This window comes from Alligator sinensis, unplaced genomic scaffold (genome assembly GCF_000455745.1).
Source record: "Alligator sinensis unplaced genomic scaffold, ASM45574v1 scaffold78_1, whole genome shotgun sequence".
Taxonomy (NCBI): domain Eukaryota; kingdom Metazoa; phylum Chordata; order Crocodylia; family Alligatoridae; genus Alligator; species Alligator sinensis.
Genome location: NW_005842171.1, coordinates 1,341,668 through 1,354,576, shown reverse-complemented (window position 1 = coordinate 1,354,576; position 12,909 = coordinate 1,341,668).

Below are 12,909 nucleotides of genomic sequence, written 5' to 3'. Positions count from 1 at the left end.
GGCACTGGAAAGGTCTGGCATGGGGGGAACAGCTATATGGGTCTTCTAGATGCCAGATCTGATATCTGGTGTGGCCAGTTTGGGACCTGTGCTGTACAGGTTGTCTATTCTGGATTGGCTAGAGTGGGTACTGTGGGAGGCGCAGTCCTGAACTAACTGGAGCTAGTTCTGTAGGCATTGGAGTCAGCATTCCTGGGGCGGGGGAAAGGGTGGTCCTTTGGCCCGATCCAGCCCATGGGACTGGCTCCTCACTGTTCATTCGGCCCACGGACCAGTCCTGAGCCACTCATCTGTCTCATGGGGCCAGAGGAATTTGACATCCTACTTTAACCTGTTCTTAGAGTTTCTCAAACAATTGTCCCACACAGATACCAGGTAGAATACCTGAAAACATCACAAAACAACCAACCTTGCTACAAGTAATGCAGGGAGACAAAGGCATTATCTCTGTCCTTGCCAGTGCAAGGACAAGAAGTTGTTAAAATACACTTAAGAGATCCAAGGAAGAGGGTCATGCCCCCTGCTACAGAGGAAGGAAGAACCCTCTATAGTCTACAATATGGGCTGACCATGGATTACATTTTCATTTTTGATCCCAAGTATGGCAGTCGGTCTGATCTTCTACCTAGGAATGTCTGAATTTGTTTAGTTCCAGCAAGAGCATCAGCACCAGTTGTGGGTTAAGGTTTACTGGGGCCTGGGGCAAATAGAAAAGTGGAGACCCCTTACACCCCATTATAAAATGAATGTATGGACTCCAGCAGGGGGAGGGGCCCCTTCCCCTCCTGGTGCTGCTGCAGCCAAGGGCATACCCAGCTGGGGAGGCTGAATGGACCTGGTTGGGCTGGGGCTGGGGTGGCATGGCATATGTCTGCCTCTCCTCCCTGGTCTCTTCCCTGCCCTGCCTCTGCCACTGCTGGAGTAGAGCAGAGGTGAGTGGGGTGAGGGCAGAGGCATGCTGCCCACTGTAGGCTTGGGACTCTCTGCTCTGCTGCCTTTGCCACAGGGGACCTGCTCCAGCTGTGTACCCCCTGCCTGCCCAGCAGCAGGAGGCACAACTTGCTGCCTCCACTGCTGCTGGGCTGGCAGGGGGCACATAGCCAGTGCAGGGCTCCCAAGTCTCTTTCTTCCGTAGTGCTAGCCACTATAGCACTGCTGAGCCTATAAGGATGCTGCAGGTTTTTCCTCCCAAGGTGGAGAACCTTGCATTTTTCAGTGTTAAACACCATCAGGTTCTTGTCTGCCCATTTGCTGACCTTGTCCAGGTCAGCCTGGATCACCCTTCTGTCTTCAGGTGCGGATGCTTTGCCCCAAAGTTTCGTGTCATCGGCGAACTTGGCCAGTCCGCTTCTGACTCCAATGTCCACATCATTTATGAAGATGTTGAACAATATGGGTCCAAGGACAGAGCCTTGGGGGACCCCACTGGTCACAGGGCACCAAGAAGATTGACTTCTGTCAATTACCACTGGTTCTGAAATAGCAATACTCACGAGGCTTTTGTGTTTTCACAGTGTCATTTCTTGAGACATAGAGTGCACTTGGACAGATCAGAAATGAAATTAAGATTTATTATTATTTGATTGAATATCATCCTGTACCTTATCATTCCATCTCTGGATATTATCATGAAATAATAATAAATCTTAATTTTATTTCTGATTTGTCCAAGTGCACTCTGTCTCAGGGTTATTTCGCCTGCCTTTACTATGGAGGAAGAGCATGGGTATAAAATACAGGTTGTAGAAAGAAGTGCATCCAACCTTTAGTGTCTCAAGAAATGACACTGTGAAAACACAAAAGGAAAAAATTAAGCATACAAAAGCCTCATGAGTATTGCTATTTCAGAACTTTGAGGGAGTGACTCCTTAACGGTAATTATTTCCGGTTGGTAATAGAAATGAAATTCATACAACTTTCTTACTCCCCAGATTATGCTGTGCTCAATAAGTAAGACTAGCAGAATAGAGTCTAATATGGTAAAAACTTCCCAACTGAATCAAAGCAGTGGTAAAACGGTGAACTCTCCCCTTTACCTCAGAGTTGTGAATATGAATGTTGAATGTTTCCTTTAGACTTTTGGGCAGGATACCTAGAGTACCCTGTTGGCCTTGTGTGCCTGGTCCATATATGTATTGTGTGTGTCTCCTTTTTTTTTGTTTTGTTGTTGTTTTTTTTTTTTTTTTTTAAGATTGTAATTTCGTAGACATTAGGGGCTGGGAGGGACCCCGCAAGATCATCAAGTCCATCCCCCCTGCCATAGGCAGGAAGTCTGCTGGGGTCCAATGATCCCAGCAAGATAAGCATCCAAACGTGTTTTGAATGAGTCTGGAGTAGGTGCTTGCGCCACCTCTGCGGGGAGTCTGTTCCACACCCTGGACGCTCAGACTGTAAAGAAGTTTTTCCTTATATCCAGTCCAAATTGGTCTTCCAGAACTTTGTGGCCATTGTTATCCCTTGGCGGGGGACTGGTGAACAACTATTCTTCCAGAACCTGATACACAAACTTGATATACTTACAGGCCACCACCAAGTCCTCCCCTGAGCCTTCTCTTCTCCAGGCTGAAGAGTCTCATGTCCCTCAGCCTCTCCTCATAAGGCTTGCTCTCTTGGCCTTTGGTCATGCAGGTGGGTCTCCTTTGGACTTTCTCAAGCTTATCCACATCCCTCCTGAAGTGGGAGGCGCAAAACTGGACACAGTACTCCAACTGTGGCCTCACTAAGGCTGAGTAAAGCAGGAGGATGATGTCCCTGGTTTTGCTGGAGATGCATTGGTGGATGCATGCCAGAGTTTGGTTTGCCTTGCCGGCTATGGCATGGCTCATGTTTATTTTGTGGTCAGTCAACACTCCCAAGTCTCTTTTGTTCATGGTGCTGCAGCACTGCTGAGACTATAAGCATGATGCTGGTTTTTCCCCTCAAAGTGGAGCACCCTGCACTTCTCTACATTGAATGCCATCAGGTTTTGGTCCATTCACCTTGCGAGCCTGTCCAGGTCAACCTGTATCCCCAGCCTATCCTCCAGTGTGACTGCTTCCCCCCATAGTTTAGTATTGTCTGTGAACTTTTGCCAGTCCACATCTGATGCCCAAATCCAGATCATTAATGAAGATGTTGAACAGTACTGGCCCAAGTACTGAGCCCCGAGGAACACCACTAGTTGCCTTGCGCCATGTTGATTTGCTCCCATCAACTAATACCCTTTGGGTCTGACCCCGGAGCCAGTTCCCCAGCTTAACCATGTCATTGAGATGGTCAAGGCTGCAGTTCCCCAGCTTAACCATGAGGACATCATGGGAGACAAAGTCAAAGGCTTTCTTGAACTCCAGATATGACATCAACCTCATCTTCCTTGTCCAGGCAATGCATCTCCTGGTCATAGAAGGAGACGTGGTTGGTCAGGCAAGACCTTCCAGCAACAAAGCCATGTTGGCTAACACTCAGTAAGTTGTCCTCCCTTAGCTTGTTGCTAATGGAACTTTTGATGGTTTTTTCCAGGATCTTTCCAGGGATGGATGTCAGACTGATTGGCCTGTAATTCTTTGGATCTTCCTTCCCTCCTTTCTTGAAGATTGGGACCACATTGGCTCTTTTCCATTCTTCTAGTATCTCTCCCGAGTGCCACAAGTTCTCCAGTGTCTTCACCATAGGGTGTGCTATGATGTCTGCCAGTTCCTTCAGGACTCTTGGGTGCATTCCATTTGGGCCCGTGGACTTATGGATGTCGAGCCTCTCGAGGTGTTCCTTCACTCAGTTTACGTTGATTGTGGGCCCATCTCCCGCCCCCTGGATGCTTTGCATCCTGTCTGACAGGGTGACCCCCTCGGGCAGGTGGAAGATCAATGCAAAGTAATCATTTAGGAGATTGGCATTTTCCTGAGCATCAGACGTTAGCTGCCCCATTTGATTTAGCAGGGGTCCAATGTTGCCTTTCTTCTTTCTCCGACTTCCCAAATATCTGAAGAAGGACTTTGTTGTTGTCCTTGATTCCTGTGACTAGCCTGAGTTCAGTTTCTGCCTTGGCTTTTCTGGTCCACTCTCTACAGTGCAGGCTAGTACTGTGTAGTCCTCCTTGGTGATGAGCCCCATTTTCCATCTGGCGTAGGCTTCTCTTTTTAGTTTCAGGAGGTCCGAAAGTTCCCTATTGAGCCAACAGGGTTCCCCAGCCCACTGACTGTATGTCCTGCAGGACAGAATGGACTTTCCTTGTGCTTTGAGGATTGCGTTTTTGAGGAGCAACTATTCCTTGTGGACTTCCCTTTTTGAGGGCCCATGGTCTCTTAGTGCCTGACTGACCAGTTTCCTGAGTTCGTGAAAGTCAGTCTTCCCAAAGTTGAGGATTTGTGTTACTGAGAGATTTTCCTGCCCTGCGTTGGACAGAGAAAGTGATCAGTTCATGGTTGCTGTCACAAGCTTCCCCTTGATCCTCAGATCGCTCACCAGATCATCCCCTTCGGCCAGAAGCAGATCCAGTAGTGCCTCTCTCCTAGACCTCTTGTGTTAGGTAGAGCTCATCAATGCAAGCAAGGCAGCTATGCAGCTGGTCAGATTTGGCTGTGTGCTCTTCCTACAAGATGTCATTAAGGTTGAAGTCACCCATGACAACCATGCATTAGGAGCATGCAGCCTCATCCAGTTCCCTATTGAATTCACGATCTAGCTCTTCCTCCTGGTTGGGAGGTCTGTAATAGACTCTTACAGTTATATCCCCTTCTCCATGCTCTTCCCATATTTTAACCCAGAGGGTCTCAAGATGCCCTCAGTTGCTAAACTTAGTTTGAAGGGAAGTGTACTGCTCCTTCACAGAGAGAGCTACACCCCCACCCCTTTTTCCAGCACGGTGTCTCCTGTACAAGGAGAGGCCTTCTATACCTATGGATCAGTTGTAGGTGGAGTCCCACCAGGTCTCCATTATCCCTATGAGATCATAATCTTTGTCACTCAGAAGGGCCAGTTCCTCTTGCTTGTTTCCCATACTCTTGGCATTTGTGTACAGGCAGCTGAGCCTGCCATGGGAAGCCCTGGGCTTCCCTGTGTGCTGGAACATGACCTTTCCTTGGGCTGTTGTTAGAGTAGGTTCCCGTGGGTTACCGAACCCAGGGGTTTTCAACCTCTTTGGGTCAGTGTGCCCCCGGCAGCCAGATGTGGAACAGTGTACTCCTGATGACTGGATGCGGAGCAGGGGCAGGGGGAGGAGGTGGTGCACGGCTGGACAGCAAGTGGGGGAGGGGAGGTGGCGCATGGCCGAAAGCTGAGTGGTGACAAGCTGCGTGCGACCTTCCCCCGTGTCCGGTCAGCCTGCGTGGGATGGTGCGTGGGAGCGCTCCATCCCCGCCTGCCCACCTATGCATATCCCCTAGGGCCTTCTCAAGTACCCCTGGTCAGTCAGACAACCTCTGACCTAACCTGTTACTGCTATGGTTGACATGACTCGGGCTTGGACAGTTAATTGACTGCCCATTCCCCAGCAATCCTATTTTAAAGCCCTATCAAGTAGGGCAGCCATTCTGGCCGAGAAGAGCTTCTTTCCTTTCAGGGTGAGGTGAAGGCCATCCCTTCCCTACAAGCCACTGCCTCTATCCCTGAAGTGTGGACCGTGGTCGAAGAAGCCGAACCCCTCGTGATGGCATCGTCATCAGAGTCTTTTGTTAACCTCTTCGATGCACCTTTTGTTCCGATGCCCATGACCAGGAGGATTGCGGAAAAAACTACCTGCGCCCCCAGACCCTTGAGCTCAGCTCCCAGAGTACTTGTCACTCATGACCTGGCAGGGATTGTTCCAAGCCATGTCATTTGTGCCCACATGGATGAGTAGCATGGGGTGGTGGTTTATAATTGTAAAATCATATTTGACAGTGTCATTAGTCAAAATACATAGCTATATGTATAAATTAAAAATACTAGCTGTTTTTTTTTCCCCATGTAAGGAGTCATGTGTACACACCATACAGCAGTGGTCACCAACCAGTTGATCTCGATTGATTGGTCAATCGTGGAGCCTCTGACAGTCGAACTGTCTGTCAGGCTTCACGATTGGGAGTGGCAGGATGCACATGGCTGGACTGAACCACACCCCTGCCACCTGGGCTGGGCTGGGTGAGGTGGCTTGTCCGAGAGGTGGGGTGGGGGGAGGGAGCAAGGGTGGTAGATCCTGGAATGCCCTTTTAAAAAAAAAAAAAAAAAAAAAAAAAAAGAAGGGGTCTTCACCATAAAAAGGTTGGAGATCACTGCCATACAGTATTGCTCAACACTTTTCATAGTGCTAACTGTGGAGTTCGGTTGTCATGCCTACTTTTTAATAGCTATTTCTGGTTGGTGCTCCTATTTTTCCTCTGTTCATAAAAATCTGCAGAATATTTGAATTTGGATTTGGAAGAAGCATAATGTGTTAGTTAAGTGTCCAGTCTCATTCTACTTCAGTGGGACTTTAGGTACCTAACTCAGCTACTCCAGAAATTTCCAGCTGATAAAAGTAAATCTTTGATTTTGTCAAAGACAGGAAATCATTACATAACATTGCTTCTTGCTTTGCAGATAAGAGATGCTTATGAGTGGGTTAGCGGTTGCCTGCTATGGTATTAATGTGGCAAACAATCATCTTTTGCAAATGGGAAATGTTTGCAAATTGGAAATTTTGCACATGCCTGGTTTAGAAACTCACTTTTTGGTAGATCCTGGGTAGTAGAGCTCATCCAGATAGAATTGTCAAAGATGGAAGGAGAGGAGAAGCATTCATATTCAATTTTCTTTTAAGAGGCATTTATTCCAGGGAGGGTGACAAATCAGGGCCAGTAGAGATTATGTACAGGTTGGCCCGAAGATCTGGGCCTCATGGACAAGGCCTGGGCTCTTGGCCTGCAAGGCCTGCCCGTACATTCTAGACAAAAAAACAAAAAACCACAAAGAACAAAAGGAGTATTTACATATATACAGTTCTGCCAGTGGGGACACCCAGGGGGGCATCAGGGGTCGGCCCACATGAACAAAGTCCGAGGTCTCGGCTTTCTGGACGCATCTCTGCATCTTGAGCAGCTGGTGGTGTCACAGGGCAAGGAGCAGGTGTCCTGCCTCGACTCAGCACAGTGCCCCCTCGAGGGCCCAGCGTTCCTCAAAGGTGGGCACCATCCGCTGGAGGACCGCATTCTTGAACTCACCAAGCACCAGCAGGCGGAAGAGCTGCAGGGTGTTGACCATCCTGGTCCCGGTGAGCCGGTTTCGCCAGCTCTTCGGGGTGGCCATCTTGGCCTGGCCCAGCAGGAAATTGGCCAGGCTGACTGTGGCCCGGTTGGCCGCCCGTTACAGGAAGGAGTAGATGTAGGTGTCCTCCGAGAAGTCCCGGCCCAGTGCCCACAGAAGCGCCCTGAGGGTGGCAAGGAGCGGCCGCAGCCGGGGACAGTTGAGGAAGGCATGGAAAATGTCCTCGTCCAGCACCCCCTTTCTTTTTTTCTACAGCTTGATTCTGTTATATGCTGAATCTAATTACAGTTAATAAGCTAAATCACGGTTCAGTCCATTTGTAATGACAGCATCAAAAACTATTTGATTATGTTCTTTATTTGTGGTTAGGGAAAAATAGTTAATAATTTGCTCAAAATCAAATAGTGGCAGCCTATAAGTATATCAGGGGCATACATCTGGGCCTGGGGGAGCACCAGGGCCCTCAGAGGAGGACAAGAAATAATGGGAACAAACTGATTGAAGATCATTTCAGACTAGACATGAGGAAAAACTTTACAAGTTGAGTGCTGAGGGTTTGGAACAGGCTCCCCCCAGAGATGGTACAGTCACCCAACCTGGTGATCTTCAAAAAACGTTTTGATGCTCACCTTGCTGGGCTCATCTGACCCCAGCAGTTTTTCCTTCCCAAGTGCAGGGAGGCTGGACCCAATGATCTGTAAGGTTCCTTTCAGCCCCTAACATCTATGAAACCATGAATAGCAAAATTTCAAGACCTCTTTTAATAGATTCTTCCTCACATGTAGAAGGTAGTCAGGCTTGTATAATATAATTTGTGTTATCATTTATGTATTAGCACTATCAGATCCTTTGCTAAAGCAACTGAGAGTTCTTGCAGTAATTTTTGTTTTTGCTATGACATGTCAAGTTGAGCTAGTAACCAGACCAAGTAGTCTGGACAGACTTAGGCAGGGGTGTCAAAATCATGGGGCTGCTCATGAGCTGGATGTGGACCACAGAGTGAGAAGTGACTGCCCCCCTGCTGCCAACAAGTGTGTGCAACAGTGTTGGAATTTCACAGCAGATCCCAGCCCTGAATTCTCAGCCCCTATAGGAATTCAGAGGGCCAGATGGTACATTTGACACCCCTGGACTAGGGGAAAATCCTATGGTTGAGTCCTTGCTGGGAACATAGGCAAGTGAACTGCAGTGACTTCTGTTCCTTGCCTACAAGCTACCTTAGTTACGTTTATAAATATGGTCTGACTTCTGTGACTGACTAAAAGCTGAATATAGCAGCTGGTGTCCCACCTTAATTTCCTTGCAAATGCTGCAGAAATGCAAAAGAAATGGATGATTCATTCACCCAGGTCTTTTATGCTAGACAATTGGACAGAGATTGAGATTTTTTCTTTGTAAGGGAAAAATTGGAATATGGTGGTAAAAGTTTAGCCTGGCAGAATATTTTTTGTCCTGAGGTAGACAGTTATGTGAAAAGTCAAAATTGTGCTCCTTAGGTCTCTGAACAATAGGATAGATGAGAATTCAAAAGCATTTTTCTGATTGGATTCTTTTCATATGTATCATATGACTTTCCATTATATTGAAAATTCATTAGATTCTTTATGTTTAGAAGTAATAATCTCTATCTCTTGAGTTTACAGAGATTTTGCTTTCGTACCAGCCTGTAGAATAACTTGCTGTCTATCCTGGGGACTCAAACATGTAATTTATCGGATTTCCTTTTCTCTGCAGAGTTTTGGCAATTCCAAATGGTAATTTAGCTTGCCATTTTTTTTGTATCGGACTCAAGGTGAGGCTCACCAAGCCCCTCCCCCCAATAAACAAACAAACAAATCTATCTTTACTTATATTCAGACTAGGGCTTTTATCACTTAACATAGTCTTATCTCTGAACTAGTCTGTGCAGCACAAATGGCACATGATTTTTGCCCTGAGATCTGTACGACTAAGAAAAGTGGTGTACATAAAACTGTTCACTTGCATTTCTTTTGATGCTCAGGAAAGCCCATTTTACTATTTTTTCCCCTGAGTGAATGAATGGTCATTTTCATTACTAGTTAGAACTGATCTTTTCTTTAAAAATGGTTACCTTGGGACGCCAAAGTGAAGACAACTCCCAGTTCATTGGATGTAAACAGCCCCAATTAATTTTTCATCTATGAATTAATAAATGAATTTCCACCTCTCATTGGGGGAAAATGCTAATTAGACAAAACTAATCATCTGTCTTGGTACTTGCATCAAAATACCGTAGTTAATGTAATAGAGTGATTAAAACAGGGGAAAGATAGGTTGGCTTTAATAAAGGATATGGTACATTAAGTGTGTAAGTGCCTTTATTGTGACAAATACATTTTTGCTGCTTGTATTACACAAGCAATTCTGCATATATAGTGTTTTTTGCCTTCATACATGCATGAGATTCCATATTAAATAAGAAATTTGAAATCTAGGACCAGTGCTACAGGTCACTGTGCGGTCTCAAATTCTCTGAATATTGAAGCCATCACACTGCTCCTAAGATGGATTTCTGAGTATATTAGATTTAAAGAGAAACTTCTGTTTGTTAATCTTGCATTACTAAGACTATCAATTTAGTAGTTTTAGTTCTGGAGTCTGCTTATAATTTTATATTTTAAATATATTTGTACATCATATTTGTCATTAAAATAGCATTTTAAAATTGCTATGAGGTCAGTCATTCTATGATATTCATATTTATTTGTATTGAAGGCAGTGCTAAGGAAGCAACTGAAAACATGTTCTATTGAGTACTAGGCACTTTTTAAAACAATCCCTGCCCTGAAGAGTTTACAATGTTAATTGGCAAATAAGCTGAAGAATGGGAGAGAGAAACTGGCCATACAAATGGTGGACAGGGGTGCCTTCCTTACAGACCTTATGTTAGTACCATGTTTTTGTTCTGGTTGTCAGTTCTTTGGATGGGGTTAATTAGGAGGCAACTGGCCATGCTTTCCTAATCTATAATAATAATAATAATAATAATAATATATTTTTGTAATATCTCTCAAACAAAGCTCAGTGTTTGTGAATAGCAGAGACTAAAACATCCTAGCTAATTGAAAGGTAAATGAATAAACACTTGTCAACTGAAATAAAGTGTGTGTTTAATATAGGTATGGATTTGTGCATAATATTCCACATATTTTTCTCAGGCTATTCCTGGAAGTATACCTTTGGTTTACATAGAGGCAAGGATTTTTTGTGGTATCTTTTTATTGGTCTAGGTGTTAGCTGGGATTAGTGTTGGACAAGCTTTCAAGCATCGAGTGCCCTTTCTCAGGTCCTTTGTTTACATAAAAAACACAAAACCAAACTCTGACAATTATTCAGGTTTTGGGTCTTTTTATAATTGCACTTACCTTAAGAATGAAATACTCATAAGACTGTCTTGTACACTGTGCAGAAAAGGTTGTCATTTTAACCTGTCAAAAAAGTGTTGGAAACATGGTGAATACAAATATATTCCCCGCCCCCCATACATTCTGAAAGCTTTTATGATGCAATTCAGAAGACACGATGCTTCAGTTCCAGCCAACAATTGGATTAGCTGGCAGATGATGCAGACTCATGTAAGTGCTGTAGCATAATTCTAAGAAGGCCACAGAGTGTTTTGAAGTTTCACAACACACCCATGAAAAAACAACATTGCATAATTTAGTACGTGCTGTTGCTGTAGTAACATCATTGGTTACTTTTAGAGCAAGGTGTATACCTCCCAGTCCTCAAAGATTTACCATCCGATTTCGAAAGAGTGCATGTTTTCCAGTTATGCTTCTTGGACCTTAAAAGAAACTGGGCAACTTCTGCAAATGCTATATCTTCTCCTTGCTAGTATCCTGTAGTGTTCCATATGCATATCCCATATTTAGTTTGAACTTTGTAGTCTATACAAAAATTATTACAGGGTTTCAACCACAGGTATGTTGTCTGAAAGCATATGTAGTAAAATGCTTTAATTGGCATAGATTTTATTTTATTTTCATACTACAGTTGCTAGGTTTAACATACTGAAAGTGAAATATCATTAGCAGTATTATTTCAGTCATAATTAAACTGGAAATTAGTTGAGGGTCTGTCCCATTATTTCCTCAAGCTGTGTGGAAATAATGTTTGAGATTTCTATTAGGAGTCGGAGGCAGTAAATGCTAACATTCTTAAGATGGCATCCATTTTTCAACAGTTTAATTGAAGAATTATGAGTTAAGAATTAAAAGAACTCAGTTAAATTGGACCAGCCTAAATCTATACATACTCTGAAATGTGAGTGCTTAAAATGAGTGTGTTTCTTAAATGAGGGCAACACTAGCTAACTGATGTATTTATTCCCTAGAATGTTATAAGTCTCTTGGTACAGGTGGTAAATATGAAAACACAACTGGTAATGCTGGTTTATTGATCTCTTCATATATTAAGAAAAGGTTTCAGTTTATAATAATGAATTAAGATTTGGTTTCTGAGAATAGGATTCATTCATTAATTAAGGAATAGGAGATGATGTGGGTAGTCTGGCAATTAGTATATCTTTTAGCAGATTAAAATATTCCTTGCTTTCTTGTATTTAGCTGCTAGCTGTAATTTGGGACTCTCACATGGTGGTATCTAAATTTCCTCTAAGATTACTTTTCCTTGATAAGGTATGTCCCAAATCAAATATATTAATTTATAATGTTATGTTAAAGATTCTGTATGTTCCTGAGAGATGCATGTACCCTGGTTGAGCAGATCAGTATCTACATTGGCATAACTCTCACCTGTAAAAACATTCTTTTTTTTTTTTCTGAACATGTTTTTTTCCCCTCACCTGAGGAGAAAGGTGCCTTGTGTCAAAAACTGGTCTAAATTTCTCCTAATCATGCAGTTGGTCCAATGAGACATTATCCACAAAAATCCTTGCCCCCCTCATATTTCCTGGACCATTGCAGCTACAACATCACTCCAACAATACCTGAACCTCTTTAAAATTGAAGATACAACAAATATATCAGTTTTTGGTTACTTCTAGGTTTCATTATCATTGGGTGCATCTTCACATGTGCACTTATTGCATAGTAACCAAAATTACTGCACAGTACAGGTGTGTGTCTACACATGCACACCTGTACTACACAGTAAATATAGCGAGTTACATCAATTTGAGTATAAACTTGATACCTGCATCATGCAGATATCAAATATATGCCCGATTAGTTACTGTGCAGTAACACTGTGTGTGTGGACTGACTTGGGACTAACTTTAGTCCCAAGTCAGTCCACACATGGCGTTAATGTGCTTTAATGCCTGCACGTGTAGATACTAGCCTATTCCTGCTTACTGCGCAGTAGATTTAAGCTGACATAAATGCATGTGTAGACATGCCTGCTGTGTAACTATATTCTGAATAGGTTTACCTATATAGGAATTGACCCATTTGTGCACAAATGTGCCTCTAAAGGCTACATATGCATTCATTGTCTTTGTGTGGGGATATTTCAGTGCATAATGGTGGAAAACAACATGATAAAAGTAGGGTTTTCCCAGACATGTCCTCTTTTTTTGAACCCCTGTGCTGCATCCAGGCGGGTTTTTTTTAAAAAAGAGCAAATGTCAGGGTTTTCTTCTGTACCGGACTGGCTGCTTCGGGCTCAGAGCAGTGGGCAAGGTGATTGGTTGTGGGGGTCATGCTGCACAGAGATGGGGATGGGGAC